General features: G+C 37.1%; 1 long non-coding RNA gene across 1 annotated transcript in view; it reads right to left on the reverse strand.

Moving 5' to 3' along the window:
* Positions 1-15,111, reverse strand: part of LOC124439640 — a 21,227-nt gene continuing 6,116 nt past the window's right edge. The window contains exons 2-3 of the long non-coding RNA XR_006946398.1: positions 11,195-11,199; positions 1-114 (exon numbers count right to left, since the gene is read on the reverse strand). This is a non-coding gene — a long non-coding RNA (uncharacterized LOC124439640). The remainder of the gene's footprint in view (positions 115-11,194; positions 11,200-15,111) is intronic.

Below are 15,111 nucleotides of genomic sequence, written 5' to 3' on the forward strand. Positions count from 1 at the left end.
TATGTTGTATCTATAATAATTTTTATTAGTACTACAAATAACAGGAAGATATTTAATATCATATCTATAATACTAATAGAGTCCATTTCTACTTTATAACATTACATTTTTCTCCTTAGGTGAGTTAGGTCCAGTGAATTTGCAATTTTTGAAGTGTGGTTATTATATTGTAAAGTACTATCAATCCATTACTGCAAGGCAGACATTTCAAAGAAAGTACATCCGACCAAAATTGAATTGAAATCTTTTATTGAAATCTAATATTTTCTCGCTTTCTCTATTGCCAATTTGCCTTATTGCCATATGCAAACGCAATATGTAGTGCAGTAAAATCATTCGTATAATGCATACAAGAATATTCGTCAATTGTTACTTACCGCTGACATAATAAGAATAATATATGGGCGCGTACGTTAGTTGACCATGATCTAGTGCCGACCATATTTTGGACAATAGATTATATTACGATACAACAGTATTATTTATAATCTCTATGGACTGTATGACGTCTGGTATTAAAGATGAGGGTGAATTTAAGCACCTGAGTCAATGACCTGAGTGGACTGTGGTCGGTTGACGTGCAAAGTCACAGATAAATTGTAAGAAGTCAAGTGTTATTGTTTGTTGTATTGTTCTGAAAAGTCAATCTAACTACATCAGCCTTCACTATTCGAGATTTAATATCTGAAACAGAAAATTCAAAGATTTATGATGTATCTCATTCTCAAGTTCCAAGTTTAAGAGCCAATTTGCAAGACAGCAAGAGAGACCCAACTCCCAAGAATCCTAGACGTCAGCCCAAAATAATCAAAACAGGTATTGTTACCACCGTACATGAACCCAATCTTTACAAAACTTTGTAGTTTGTCGTATTCTTTCATGCATTTATTAAAGAACAGGACCTATTTTTGATCATTTTAAATATGCATTATAACACATATTGTGTTAAAAATATGGCAAGTGAAATAGTATAACTTATAGATGAAGCCATGAACTTGCTGAAATTTATTCTGAATTAAGGGATCGCGAATGACGACCTTGCACAGGGGGGAGACATCGACTTTTTGGGAAAGAAAGACTGCTGTAGGAGAATGCACCTTCCTGTCCATGTTTAAAATAAAACCTTGTAAATTGCAATGGCATACAAGACCATGTAATTACATAGCACCCCATTTCTGCTAAAGTTTTGTCACCTAGCCAGAGAGTTGTAAAAGCTGTGAATAAAATATTTGTAAGCATTGATCTTAATGTCTGATTGATGTGTCTCCCATTCCCATACATAAGTATGCTGCAGATTTTTAAAAATTCTATAACCCCATTAGAATTCTTGCTTTTCTGGAACAGTTTGTAGAAAGTAGTGTGACATATATTACACTGCTTGCATATTAAGTACTGTTGAAATTCCCATATTGTTCCTATGTATTGCATCGATTGCACGAACATAAATGAACTTTTATATCCTGGACGTTTATGTTATAACTTATAAACTACAATGAAATTTTCAGTTGAATTTTTACAGCTATGATTGATAATACGTTTTTCAAGTTCTCTCATAGTTTTATCAACTGGTATTGTATTTAGTCTATAGAGGAGAGAATTCTTTGGCATGCCAATGATACTTCTTGCTTTTATTTTTCTATTTCATTTTCTACGTATTCGGAGGACCACCCGGCCCTTACGGAAAATCGGGAATGCAAAATGGCTCGTTTTAAACCGCATACGTGTAGTTCCATTGATTTCTAGAAAAGGACCTGCGACATTTTCATCAATGGAAAAGATTTTTACAGACTTAAGAGCAATTTTAAGAACATCATTTTGTTTAATCCTAGTGGCATGTGAATATGTGCATCGTTATTACAGAAAATAGACGCAATCACGAAATACACGGAAATATTAACGTATTTTAAGGGGCTAACTCGTCGTTTTAGCGAATTATACTCAAAACTTGCCTCCTAGGTATTGTACTGTAGTTAATCATAATATGTGCGAGACACTTGCAAGTGTCATTACCACTGTGCAATAGTACTTAAAACTTTATTTTAACAAGATTTACCTATCTCTTACGTATATTTAGCTATTGATTCGGGAATAAGTTATAGAAATAGATTTTTTAGATTTTGCGTGAACCCACTGACTAGAATTACTCATCAAAGAAATTATACTTTCATACAGGCTTATTTTATTCATTGATTGATTATTTTTGTACTTTTGTATTCATTTCATCCATATTTACCATACTTCGGGAGCTCAATCTTTGTGTATGAGCCGGAAATGAAAGGTGGAAATGGGAGAAACTCGGTAAAAGTTAAATGCATGTATACAAATGACGAACAAGTCGAGTGGTTATTTTGGATTAAATCTCCTGACTACATTTAGGAGCGAAGGTTCAAACACTAGGAAGTAATAAATTTAATTTTGAAAAGAATAATTATTAAATACCTAATAATGATTGACCACTGTTTCGGTTCTTTTATTCATCACAACCTGCTTTTCAGGCATATTTTCGGTAGAAAAACCGAAAAGACCAACAAACGTAGCTATAAGAAACCGCAAACACCCCAATACATTTCCCCAATATTGTATTAAAGCATAATCATTTTCTACATATATGATTGGTTGCATTTGGAACAAATCGTGATTGTGTCGCTGTTTTGTGCAGGAAATAATGTTCTTCTAAATACATCGGTGTTTTTTCATCATTGTAAATCCTCTTGGCGTGTCGTTCCTTAAGCAAGGAATGATTAAAATATAAATGTTGCCTACACTGTTTATTATGCAACCCCTTTGTGTTATCTTTGTATCTTTATGTCTACGAATGCAGGAAAAAACAGTGTCTTTTACATGTTTTTTTTTATGTCAAAATGATTTAAAGTCGTTTCTCTGCAAACTTAAAATTAAAGGATTGGTATTAAAAATTCTTAAAACTCATTGTTAACTTAGCAAATGTTACAAACTATATTTTGCAGCACATTACCAGACTGCATGATTTCAGTAGCTATCATATTAACAAAATACTTTCATAAAAATTTGTGCAACGCCATTTCGTTAAAATTTGTTTTAGGCATTTTAGAGCATTCCAACCTTGTTTGCTGGGAATTGTCTTGTAGCTACAAAATATTAGTCAGTGTGTTTAATTGTGAAGAATGTGGCTATGGAGAAAACAGCGAACCTCTGCTGTAACAGCACTGAAAAATCAGTGGCGAAGGCAGCCGGCATATTAAGCCCCCCTATAAAAATTTTCCTGTATTCATTTCATCGAAGTCCTTACTAAAAAACAAATTTTGTGTGTTAGTATTAGTTGGACAAATTTTGGGTAATTTTTCTTAATGTCGTAAAAAATATTCCTTAGAACCAATTTTCTTCCTCAGTCGCTGTCTTTATTTTAAAAACAAACTGCTTATAAAGAAATAAATGATGATATTGTTGTAAAGATTACATTACAAAACCTATAGCTACGCTATTGCATATAACTAATATTTGCAACTTTATGGATAATTATCCAAACAAGAATGTTCTTGTCTTTAGGCACTAAAATATTTACATATATTTCAACAAGGCTATTAGAGACGTTTTTAGCCATCTGCTGTGCTCATTATTATTGCATGTTTCTGCCGCTTCCATTAAAAACAAAATTTTAGTTGTAATGTTTATGGATTAAGATCTTTTCTGTTGTTTAAATACAAATCAGTTTGGTTTCAAGATGTCTCATGCGTTAAACTTTAAGAAAAGAAAAACTTATAGAACAATAAGCTGAATCAAAATATGTTTTATGGCTAGGATTTAATCACCTCCTTGATTAAGGGCATTATGTATATTTGTTTTGTTGAATTACTTAAAGAATCACACAATGTCAGCTGCCAGGACATGAAAGTTCTTCGTCTCGCCACCGTTGACGGTTAGGAATATTTTATGGTTATTCCTACAATAAAAGCCGCGGCATTTGATAAATCCATAGGACATAAATTGATTTCTGAATTAGCACACTTCAATAATCGACTGATTCGTGTGATTAAAATCTTAAATGAATTTTTAAAAATAAATTTTTGACTCCAACAAGGAATTCCATAAATATAGACGAAAATAGGACGAAATGGGGGTCGTGGAAGCATCAAAGAGAACGGATGTTAGCTTCATGTTAGCTTCATTGTATATAGTTATGAAAAACCATCTTCTATAGGATATTTTAAAACTCTGTCAGTGTTTACATTTGAGCGTTTACATGGAACTGAACATTTTTGGGGTTTTTTCTTAGAAGATTTTTTTGAATAGTGGCTTATTAATGCGAACAATCTGTTGAATAAAACATTTCTTTGTCTCTTTGTAATTAACGAATTGCAAGCAATTATGTTCTCCACCTAAGTATCCAAATTGTTGTGAAATGAAGTTTAAAATATTTTGATGATAGATTTCGATGAGGAACTTAAGATCTATCATGTAGCGTGTTACTGCGTGATGCTTGCTGTTATCTTGTCTTATGTAAATCATCTTTAGCATCTTAATTGCACAGGGCAGGCGGCAGCCAAAGCACTTAGACTCTGGAGAATGTATCGAGAATTGAAATAAGGGTGTTAATCCTTTCATAAAACAGTATGAAGCCGTACTCAATTTGAAGGAATGCGAAAAGGTTTCTAAAAATATCTTTGCACTCTTTATGTTTTTTTTCTAATTTTTCTGATGCCATATTTTTATGCTCATTGTGTATTATAGAGGAAAAAGAAGGTTGGAGTATATATTTCTATGCATAAACTTGTCTTTCAACATAGTTCATTTATATGTTATCCTTTTTCACGTTAATTACTACATGAACTTTTAATACCCCAGACTTCCTATTGTCACATTACTTTGTAAGATCTTTGAGTGTGGAGCTGACAGAATTATAAATTTTCTTAATAGTACGTCGGAGTAACGTCAACAAATACCTTAAGATATTTTTATATCTTAATTTTTGACGTGCGATAACGAGCTTGTAGCTTCCGACTTTGAAGCGTTCTTAATACCTTGCACTCGGCTAAATGACCCATATACGGTTGTAATGCAGTTTTCATAAATAACATCATCGAAAGATTTCTTAGGTCAATTTTAGACACTTGAACATAATAGGAATGCTAAGATGTTAAGAATACATCTATAGATATTTGTTAAATGTAGAGTTAGCCACTCTTCTGTCAACGATTCAAACCACTTGTTTTTTTACGGTCTGTGTTGTAGGATCAAAATGCCACAAAAAAGCGGTCGCCCTGCTTCTTCGGACATAGCGCAATGTATTGTTAACACTTTAAAATGGTCGAAAGTTTTCTCGCATAATTGAAAATTCAGATCGTGGGGAGAGTAATGGAAAAGTAGTCCTGCTTTGCGCTTTCGTTTAAAGTGCCGACATTCAATTCACAAAAATAGCTGTTTACTGCCTTAAACCAACAATTAATTTTTCGGCGCAACGCGTTTAAATGAAGCGGCACTAGGTCCAATCCGCCTTTCAGTATTTTTCAACTTTTTACTTACCCGGTACGTGTGTCAGCCAATCACGATTAGGAATGAAACGGAACTTAGACAACAGCCTAGATTTGGACTGCAGTTGGATTTTACATTAGTATTTGTGATGAGGTTTTTCTGGGCCGAAACTATATTTAAGAGAAGCTTCTTAACAAGCGTTAACATTTTGGAAAGAGCAACTGTTAGAGGAGAAACAATGAAAATGTATGTCTATACTTCATTCTTAGTTGCCACTTTTTTACACTTTCCACGTAATGTTCTCGTTACTGGCCTATCTATATTGTCGCAGTCAAGCGCAGTAACCAAAGCAGATCTCTGGGAAAGACGAATCAACACAAGTATTTCGGTTTTACATAATAAGCCTTGTAAATTCTTCACTTCAAGCGGTAATTGCTCAGAGCTGAAGTCTCGAGCAATGAGTTCAATGATCACACCTAAATCACACATCACAACTAAAAATAAAAATATTTCACTTCACACTAATTCACAATGACAATACATATTTCCTGTACACACAATACAATGACGTAAGAGCAAGATAACAAATACGGCTAACCTGATGTTTACTCCTCATTTGACTCTGAAGATGACTACCGTTAAGGTTGTCGAAACGTCAGTAAACAATAACAAAAACAGTCCTTCTCAGGACTATACCAACCTGGACGATCTACATTTACAAGCATGTAAAGTTAAATATAATAAACAAAAGAAACGAAAATGGCTTGCGTAAGTTTCAAGTAGATTTTCTTTGGCTACCAAATCTGCAGCATGTGCAAAGCGTTTACAGCGCAAAATAGAAACACTACTAAATGCTGATACCTTGCTTTATCTGACTGTTTTGAAGCAATGGTGTTCAGAAAAAGATATCAGACGGAATTAAAAAGTATGAGCCTGTTAATATTATTAACTCAGTCACCGGCTTAATTGTGTGTACGTTGAGAATAAAAATTAATGGAATTAAAAAAAAAATTATGTCATTTATTTAAGAAATTATGAGATGTCTACTTTGTTTACACAGGTCTATGCAAACCGAGCTGGCCATTGGGAGAACTCGAGAGCTGATCAATGCAAGCCCGAGACCGAATGTTGAGGGATGCACCTGCTCGAGAGTTCTCACAAACGTATTAGAGTTTTGCATAAGCCTGTACAAACCAATGTGTGGTTGTTTCCATGTACATATTCTGGTGGTAGTGAGTTTGGATCTTGTCGTTTTATGATGTTTTTGTGTTCTGTGGGTCTTGTTTCGATTTTCTTTGATGTTTGTCCTATGTATTATTTTGAGCCGTCTTTACATGGTATCATGTAAGCAAATTACAAACGAACTACTCGGAAACGACAAAACTTGGCAAGTTATAACACAACTGGACCAAAATGACATCCTAGACTTATTCAACCTTTGCCTCTCCACTGAAATTGCCTTCCAAAACACATACTACAGGCACACCAATGGGGTTACCACTATCCATCTTCCTCGCGGAAGCCGTCATGCAACACCTCGAAACACAATGAGTCACAAACAACACAAACATCAGACTATGGAAAAGATATGTCGACGACATCTTTGCAATAGACAGGAAAGACAAAATTGAACAAGTCCTACACACCATAAACAATACCACAAAGAAAGTAACTTTCACTAAAGACGAAGAGCACGACAAACAACTTACTTTCCTCGACATCCTACTAACTAGAACAGATTACGCTACACTAAACAAACAAGTATAGCGCAAAACCACCCACACAGATCAAATACTCGATTTCAACAGCAATCACCAAACACAACACAAAATAAGCTGCATTCGAACACAGTTTAACAGGATCAACACTCATTGTAACAGCGAAGAAGCCAAAAAAACAGAACGCAACTACTTATACTCCACATTTATTGAAAACAATTACCCTAGAAACTTCGTAGACAAAACTTTAAACAAAATACAAAACAAAACACAAACCGACAAAAGTAACAAGAAACCGGACGAAACAGTAAAAATCGTCACATTACCATACATAAAGAAAACATCAGAAATGACTGCCAGACTTTTTCGACCATTTAATATTAACGTCCCCCACAAACCTACACAAAAACTCAAATCTTGTTTCACCATAAAGAGAAAACATAAAGAGAAAACAACAGTTCATGATACAACTGACGCGATCTACATGATACCATGTAAAGACTGTTCAAAGCAATACATAGGACAAATATCATAGAAAATCGAAACAAGACTCATAAAACACAAAAACGCCATAAAACGATGAGATCCAACTTCATTACTGGCAGAACATGCCCACAGAAATAACCACACATTCGACTGGACAGAAACTAAAGTACTCGGACGCGCACAGACTAAACACGCACTCGAATTGAAATAAGCTTGGTACAGTAAAGACAACGACACAATAAACAGACATATCGACATACCCATCATATACTCACAACTAAAGAAAAAGGACAAGAAAACTACAAACAGCACCAAAACTACAACATTACATTCTAATATTATTAACACTGGTCATATTCACAATACACCAAAAGCCATGGCAACGCTTTTCCCCCATTCCAATCACATTAATCCACCCTCTAATCCAATTAGACGCTCTGAAAGTCTACCAGCTAGAAGCAAGTGTAAATAGTTAATTTTCTTATTCTTATGATGGCTCGAAGCAACGAGTCGAAAGCTCAATAAAATAATTTTTTATACAATCCGGACAAACTTTCATTTTTTTTGTATATATATATATACAAAGTGTATATACAATGTGCCCTGCTATTCCGAAAATTGACCTACGTCCCAATGTCTTCGGAACACGAAGAAGAATCATAATCACAACTTTGGTTTCTAAAACAATTTTTTATTCTTACTCCTCAAAGTATCTCGCTTCTCTCGCTTGTCTCGCCCCTCTCACTTCCTTTCTCTACTCTCTCTACTTCCGTTCCACCCATAGTTTTCTATATTGTTCCTTATCGTCCCCAACGTACCCGAATGTACAATTGAAACCCAACACAATTTTAACATAATTTACAACACCCTCCCCCACATGTGACTACGAATGAGTCACATGTTATATTACTTTGTCTCGAAGTTTTTTCATTCCTGTAACATTAGCTCCTGATTTATCGCTTCCGCAACCACAGCAGCTTGTCGTCTTGGTGTGAATTCTTTGGCGTTCACTCGCAACTTCTTTTGATGGTTGACGTCACATTGTAATTCTAAAGGATAGATCAGTTGGATTGGCCTCTCAAGAGATATTTTTCCACACTGAAGTTTGACTCCTCTCACAACTCCATCCCTTCCACGGATCAACATCGTTACCTTTCCGATCTTCCACATATTTCTGTTTTTCTCATCACCCTTAATTAAAACGATATCTCCCTCTTTCAGATAAGATTCGGTTGCTGATTTGTTAACTTGATTGCATTGGCGTAGACTTGTTAAATATTCTCGCTGCCATCTGTTCCACAATTGGGTTTTGATTTTGTACAAATACTTTGCTCGCTTCCGTAATTCACCGTCCCTAATGTGATGACTCTCCACTTCAGGGATGACATTCATCTGTTGCAGTACAAACGAAGATGGCGTCAGTACGGGGAGTTCAACATCATCCTCTACTTAGCTCAGTGGTCGATTAGTCATACAAATTTCTACGTCCAGAACAACTTCTGCCAGTTCATCCAATTTCATAAGTCCTTTTCCAACGACTTTGTAAAATGATGATTTGAATACACCGATCAATCGCTCAAACTGGCCTCCCCACAAGGGTGCGCGGGACAGATTGAATCTCCATTTAATGCTATGTTTACTGAGGTCGCTGTGAAAATTATCGTCTTGCATTGCTCTCTTTAACCATTCCGCTGCAGCTTGGAACGTTTTCGCATTGTCCGAATAGATCAGCGAAGGACGACCTCGCCTTGTTATGAGCCGTTTTAGACTTCGCAGGAACGACGTTGTCTCAAGACTCTTCAACAATTCAAAATAGACTCCTCACGACAAACTACAGGAAAAGAGCACTAGATAGGCTTTTCCTTCTTGATTTTTCTTGACTTTATACTTAATCGGACCGGCGAAATCGACACCAATGACTTTATATATACGGTGCGGTTCTTTCTGTTCGAGTCTTTGGTAAAGGAGCAGGTATTGGAGCTTGATACTGTTTGGTCGTGAATCTCTTGCATCTGTAGCATCTCTTCCTTTGCTTTTTGACTAGTCAATGAAGCCAAGGAACCCAATACCTTTCACGGACCTCTTCGATCGTAAGTATAAATCCTCCATGGAGTATTTCCAAGTGTGCATCTTCCACTAACTTCACGATGAATAGAGCGTCATCAGCAAGTAAATAGGGAACTTTCCTTGTATCCGACCGCGTCATCTTAAAATCTTGTCATCGTCGGGTTGTACATTTAACTGAATAAGATCCGTTTGAGACTTTGGGTTTTCTGCGACTCCGGCTTGTAACATTTTTATCCATGAAATGTGTTCCTCTTCCCCTTCTTCAGATGTCAGTGGCCCACGCCTTATATCATCCCTGTTTTGTCGAGCATTATCAATAAATCGTTTCACCCACGCCCTAATACGAATCACCTTCCGCAATGGATGTTTTTCAAGAACATTACTCAATATTGCAAAGTATGACCGCTGGATAGCCGTGCTCAAAACTACTCTCGTCGCCTTTGCTTCACTTTGGGAGTCAATCGACGGTTTGACTGTAAGATCTGGTGGCCAAAGACTACGCTCTGATAGCCAGGCAGGACCTTTCATCCACATCTCGGTCAGTTTGCCACCTCTGCTTCCGAGGTCGGCCGGATTGTCGGTTGTTGGCACATGATGCGACACGATCTCATTAGAAGCTCGGATTTTTGCCACTCGATGCGACATGAATTGTTTATAATCACCCTCTCCTTTAATCCACCATAAAGCTAAGTACTATCTGACTAGCAGTGTTTTCTGTGTGGAATGTGCCTCAGCGCATTGCTAGCATTCGAGACCAAATTTGCGGCCATATGACTTGCAACAAGCTCTAACCTCGGGATAATCAATCCTCTTATGGCAAGTCTTGATTTCGCTGCCAGTAATTCCTGAGTAACTCCAGATGGTTGTTTAGCGACCGTGTAGACGACTGCGCACAAGCCTTCAACGCTGGCATCCCCAAATCTATGAATCTCTAAGCTACAGACGGGTTCTTGGAACGACAGAACCACTTTTGCCACGGTCACTTCGCTTGTTAAGGTGTTTTCACACTTCTCCCAGCTCTGCTTCAATTTACCAATTAATTCCGCGTCCCAAGGTAATTTCAGGTCACACACCACTCGATAGATTTGTTTGCCTTGCAAAAGCATGCGGGATGCAATTCTCATTGGATCATAAATCTTCGCCAGTCGACTTAAAATGTTGCGCTTCGTTAGCAATTTCCCACAATGTCTAATTTGTACACTTAACGTATCTTTCTCTTTATTCCACGTTGTACCCAGGATCTTCGTCTCAGTTGGCTGCACCCCAAATTATTGTTTGGCAGCAGTTTTCTCTTCATGATTTTTGTTAACACTACCTTCATCCAACTCCTTTGCGTTTGATGCCCATTTATGAAGGATAAAGGTTGCGTCACCCAGAATGTCAATAGCTTCCAATTTCCTTTTTCGTGCTTCATCCACAGTGCATCGTCCTGAAATGATGTCATCAACGTACAGACACTTTATCAGAGCCTCAACTGCGTCTGGAGCTTTGCTTTTCCGGTGATCCTAATGCGTTTCGAGAACTCCCTCAAGTAGGAATGGAGAAGAAACCAATACCAACAATACTCTCGTGAACCGTAATACTTCTACATCAGCCTGTGGATTTGGTCGCCAGTGAAATCTTAAAGAGCCCAGTTCACTTTCGCGTACACGAATTTGGAGAAATGCCTTTTGAATATCCCCAGAGATTGCAACAGGAAAACTTCGCGCTCTTACCTGCACTTCCCACAACTTGTTATTTAGCGTAGGTCCCGCGTACAGGCATTCGTTTAATGAAGGACTTTCTGGTGAAGCTTTAGCTGATGCATCGTACACCACTCTCAGTTTAGTGGACTGCGCTGACTCGCGTACGACTTCTTTGTGAGGTATGTAGAATTCATTACCTTTTGCTACGTTAGTTGCTGGTTCAACTATGCTATTGTGCTTTTGGTCTTGGATTACTGCGTTGTAATCTTCAGTTAATTTCTTTCGATGTAGTCGTCGCTCTAAAGATTCCAACCTTCTGATGCTTCCTGTTTTGTTCGATGGGAGAAGTGGATGATTTCCGCGCCATGGAAGACCGGTCTCGTACCAGCCCTCCGGTGATCGCGTTAATTGCTCTTTGAATTCCTTATACACCATTGATTGGTCGTGTTCAGCAGTGTCTGCTAGGCCCAGAACATCCAACCTGCAGAGATCTTCATAATCCTTCTGCGAAATTTGGGTAAGCAACATCCTTTTACTGTTTGGTTCCACACCAAGGCTCATGGCAAACCATCCGAGTTTTGTTTTTTCTGCAATTGGTTGCCCCTCAGTTCCCACTAGTGGATTCGTGCGAGTTTTTTTCCGTGCATATTTCCCGCTTCCCAAAACGATATGGACAGGTAATTGAGCTTTTTGATCATTATCAACAAATTTTGCATTCTTCAGGTGCTCAAAATCTCTTTGTACGTTTTCATAGTGTGGATTGTCCATTGTGAGTAACTCATCTTTCTCCACCTTGATCAACTTCACCTTCATTGAATAATCACTGTTTATTGCTTCAACTATCCCTTCATAGATTTCCAGTCTTGTTGTTTTTAAGTCAAAAGCATGTCAACTTTAGTGGTTTGTGTCTCAATTGGTTTCACCCTCAGCATAGATGCAAGTTAACCAGATATGTATGAACTTCCAGCCCCTGAGTCGATCAATGCACGACATTTAATTCCATTTATCTTGACAACAAGAATGGGGAAAATTCCTTCACCAGTACATCCATCTATAGTCAACACAGTCTAACCTGTTTTTGGTGTTTCTTCTCGATTGGCGACATCACATATGCTCGTATTGTGTCGTTTTTGGCAATTTCTGCATGATGACTTGCTGGGGCAAGCGTTAGCATGATGCTGTCCTGATGTACAGTTGAAAAAAAAGTTTGTTTTTGACTAAAATTGCTCTTCTCTCCTTGACAGTGCTGATTACTTAACATTCCCCCGACTTATGATTTCCCACACATTAGACGCACACCCCCTTTTCTTTAGTATGAAAGACTTTCTCTGACCTTCTAGATTTCCATCCAGGTGTGTCTGACTCTTTCTCACAGACTGGATTTTGCCTGGTCCACTGTCTGACTGCTTCAGTAAGCTTGGAAAAGTCCCAACTTTCCCATTCTGGTCATTTCTAACAAGTTCCCTACGTATGGCTGGGAATTTGTCTAGAGTCATGGAAACATTTCCTTGGACATCTTTCAGTTTACCCAGCGTTTCCAAAGCTTCAACACTGTGATTTAATTTCTCACTAAATTCGGCATTCTTTCTCGGGTTTGTTCCGGAGATATGTGACAAGTCCATGATCTCTTTTATGTAAGCTTTTATAATTTCCGAATTCTTCCCATAGTGATCTTTTAAAATTGACTCCGCTCTATTTTGAATTTTTTGCATTTACTTGAGCCTTTGTTTCTTGAAGCTTTACTTCAAATTTAAGTTGCTCCTCGCGAGCGTGATTTTCCTCTTCTTATTTCCTATTGTTCAGACAGTGTTGTAGCTTGTTTATTTCGTCTTCGGTTTCGCTTATTTTTTTCGATTTCCGCTTTCCAATCGCTGATTTCTTCAAGGTCGTCTTCTCTTTCGATTTTTACTGCTTCTGCAGCTCTTTTAAAATTGTCAGCTTCGTTTATAGTTGTTTTGAGTGCGTTCAGTTGTCGTTCGATAGTTTCTCGCTTTCCCGAATCTAATATTTTAGCTGTTCTTTGAGCAGATAACTTTAGTTGAGTTAATTTTATATTGAGTTTTGCTTCGTCGTTTGCCATGTTTGTATGGGACGCGTAATATCTCGTACGAATTTTTCACGAATTATCACAATAACAATCCTTCGTCGGTAGGTGCCATGTATTCCGAAAATTGACCTCCGTCGCAATGTCTTCAGAACACGAAGAATAATCACAATCACAACTTTGGTTTCTTAAACAATTTTTTATTTTTACTCCTCAAAGTATCTCCCTTCTCTCGCTTCTCTCGCCCCTCTCACTTCCTTTCTCCGCTCTTTCTACTTCCGTTCCACCCATGTTTTTCTATATTGTTCCTTATCGTCCCCAACGTATTCGAATGTACAATTGAAACCCAACACAACTTTAACATAATTTGCAACACTTCCGGCTATCACCATAGTGAAATGGTGACTCCTGCACTTGGGAAACAGGATGTACGGTTATATGTATGTATATGTCTTATCTCCATCGTTATTAAGTTCTACGATTTGTGAGGGACATACCAGAATATATAAACGAGCAGTTAATATGTCAATTAAACCTAGTCAGTGTTGATGTTCTCTGCAGCATTGGAACAACTATCATGGAGAAGATTGGGGAGAGTAACTTCCTAGGCCATGTATGCCTGTGAGCGAAACGAAAACACGGTTGGCCAACTGATATAGCTTATATATCTCTATCTTTATTAAGGTCGAAACTTTGTGAAAGACATTCCAGCAGATTTGAAGGAGCCGCTCATACGAAAAGTAAACCAAGTTGGTGTTGATGTTCTGTGCGACATTGCTACAATAATCATGGACGAGAGATGTTACGTACGTGACAGTGCTGATTTGATGGATAAATTAAAAGAAAAGAAAATAAGATTTCTGTTTCGAGAACTTCAAACGAAAAATCACGATGTTGCCCGTTGGATGAGAGACAAATTTCCTGTTGACAGTTTAGGTAGTGAGTCTGCTGTAAATTAAATAAATGAATGTATTATCAAATTTTGAAAGATTTGCTTGGGTTTGCATTTTTTTGACAGGTCCTTATAAATGTAATGATGATGAAAAAACTCATGAAATGAAATGTGGTGTTTACAAAGACATCACTGATAACTTATTATAAAAGTATGAATACGTATTCTTAGTCTAAATATGAATTTTTAGCATTGAGAAGAGTAACTTGTGTTGTTGCGTCGTAATAAATTTAAATTAAGACGTATAACTCCTTTATTTGTTTGTGAATTACTTTTATTGCATTGTCACGCATGAGCGTTGCCCCCTGGACTTTTTAACATTCTTCATTGGGAGTAGAGGGAGAGGTGGGTGTTTATAGATGTACAATTCAAAATTATACACATTTTTATCAGATACTTCACACCTCCTAAATGTCATTCGGTAATAGTCACTTCAAAATCTCATTCAGACTCACACTTACTAATCAGCGCTTCAAAATCACTTCCCAATTATTCACAGACGGTTTTTTCACTCCACTTATTGCTTTATTTGAAAATTTACAAAATTATTGCAATCTTTGGAGAAATAATTTTGCAATTATTTAGTGCGAGCACGACTTTTCCATAATGTATTTTATTTGCTAATTGAGTATAAAATATTTATTCAGTACGCCTTACTAAATAATTTTCGTTTTCACACAGTGCAAACAGAAGATTTGGAACGTCTGACGA

Source organism: Xenia sp. Carnegie-2017, unplaced genomic scaffold (genome assembly GCF_021976095.1).
Source record: "Xenia sp. Carnegie-2017 unplaced genomic scaffold, XeniaSp_v1 HiC_scaffold_19, whole genome shotgun sequence".
NCBI lineage: Eukaryota > Metazoa > Cnidaria > Anthozoa > Malacalcyonacea > Xeniidae > Xenia > Xenia sp. Carnegie-2017.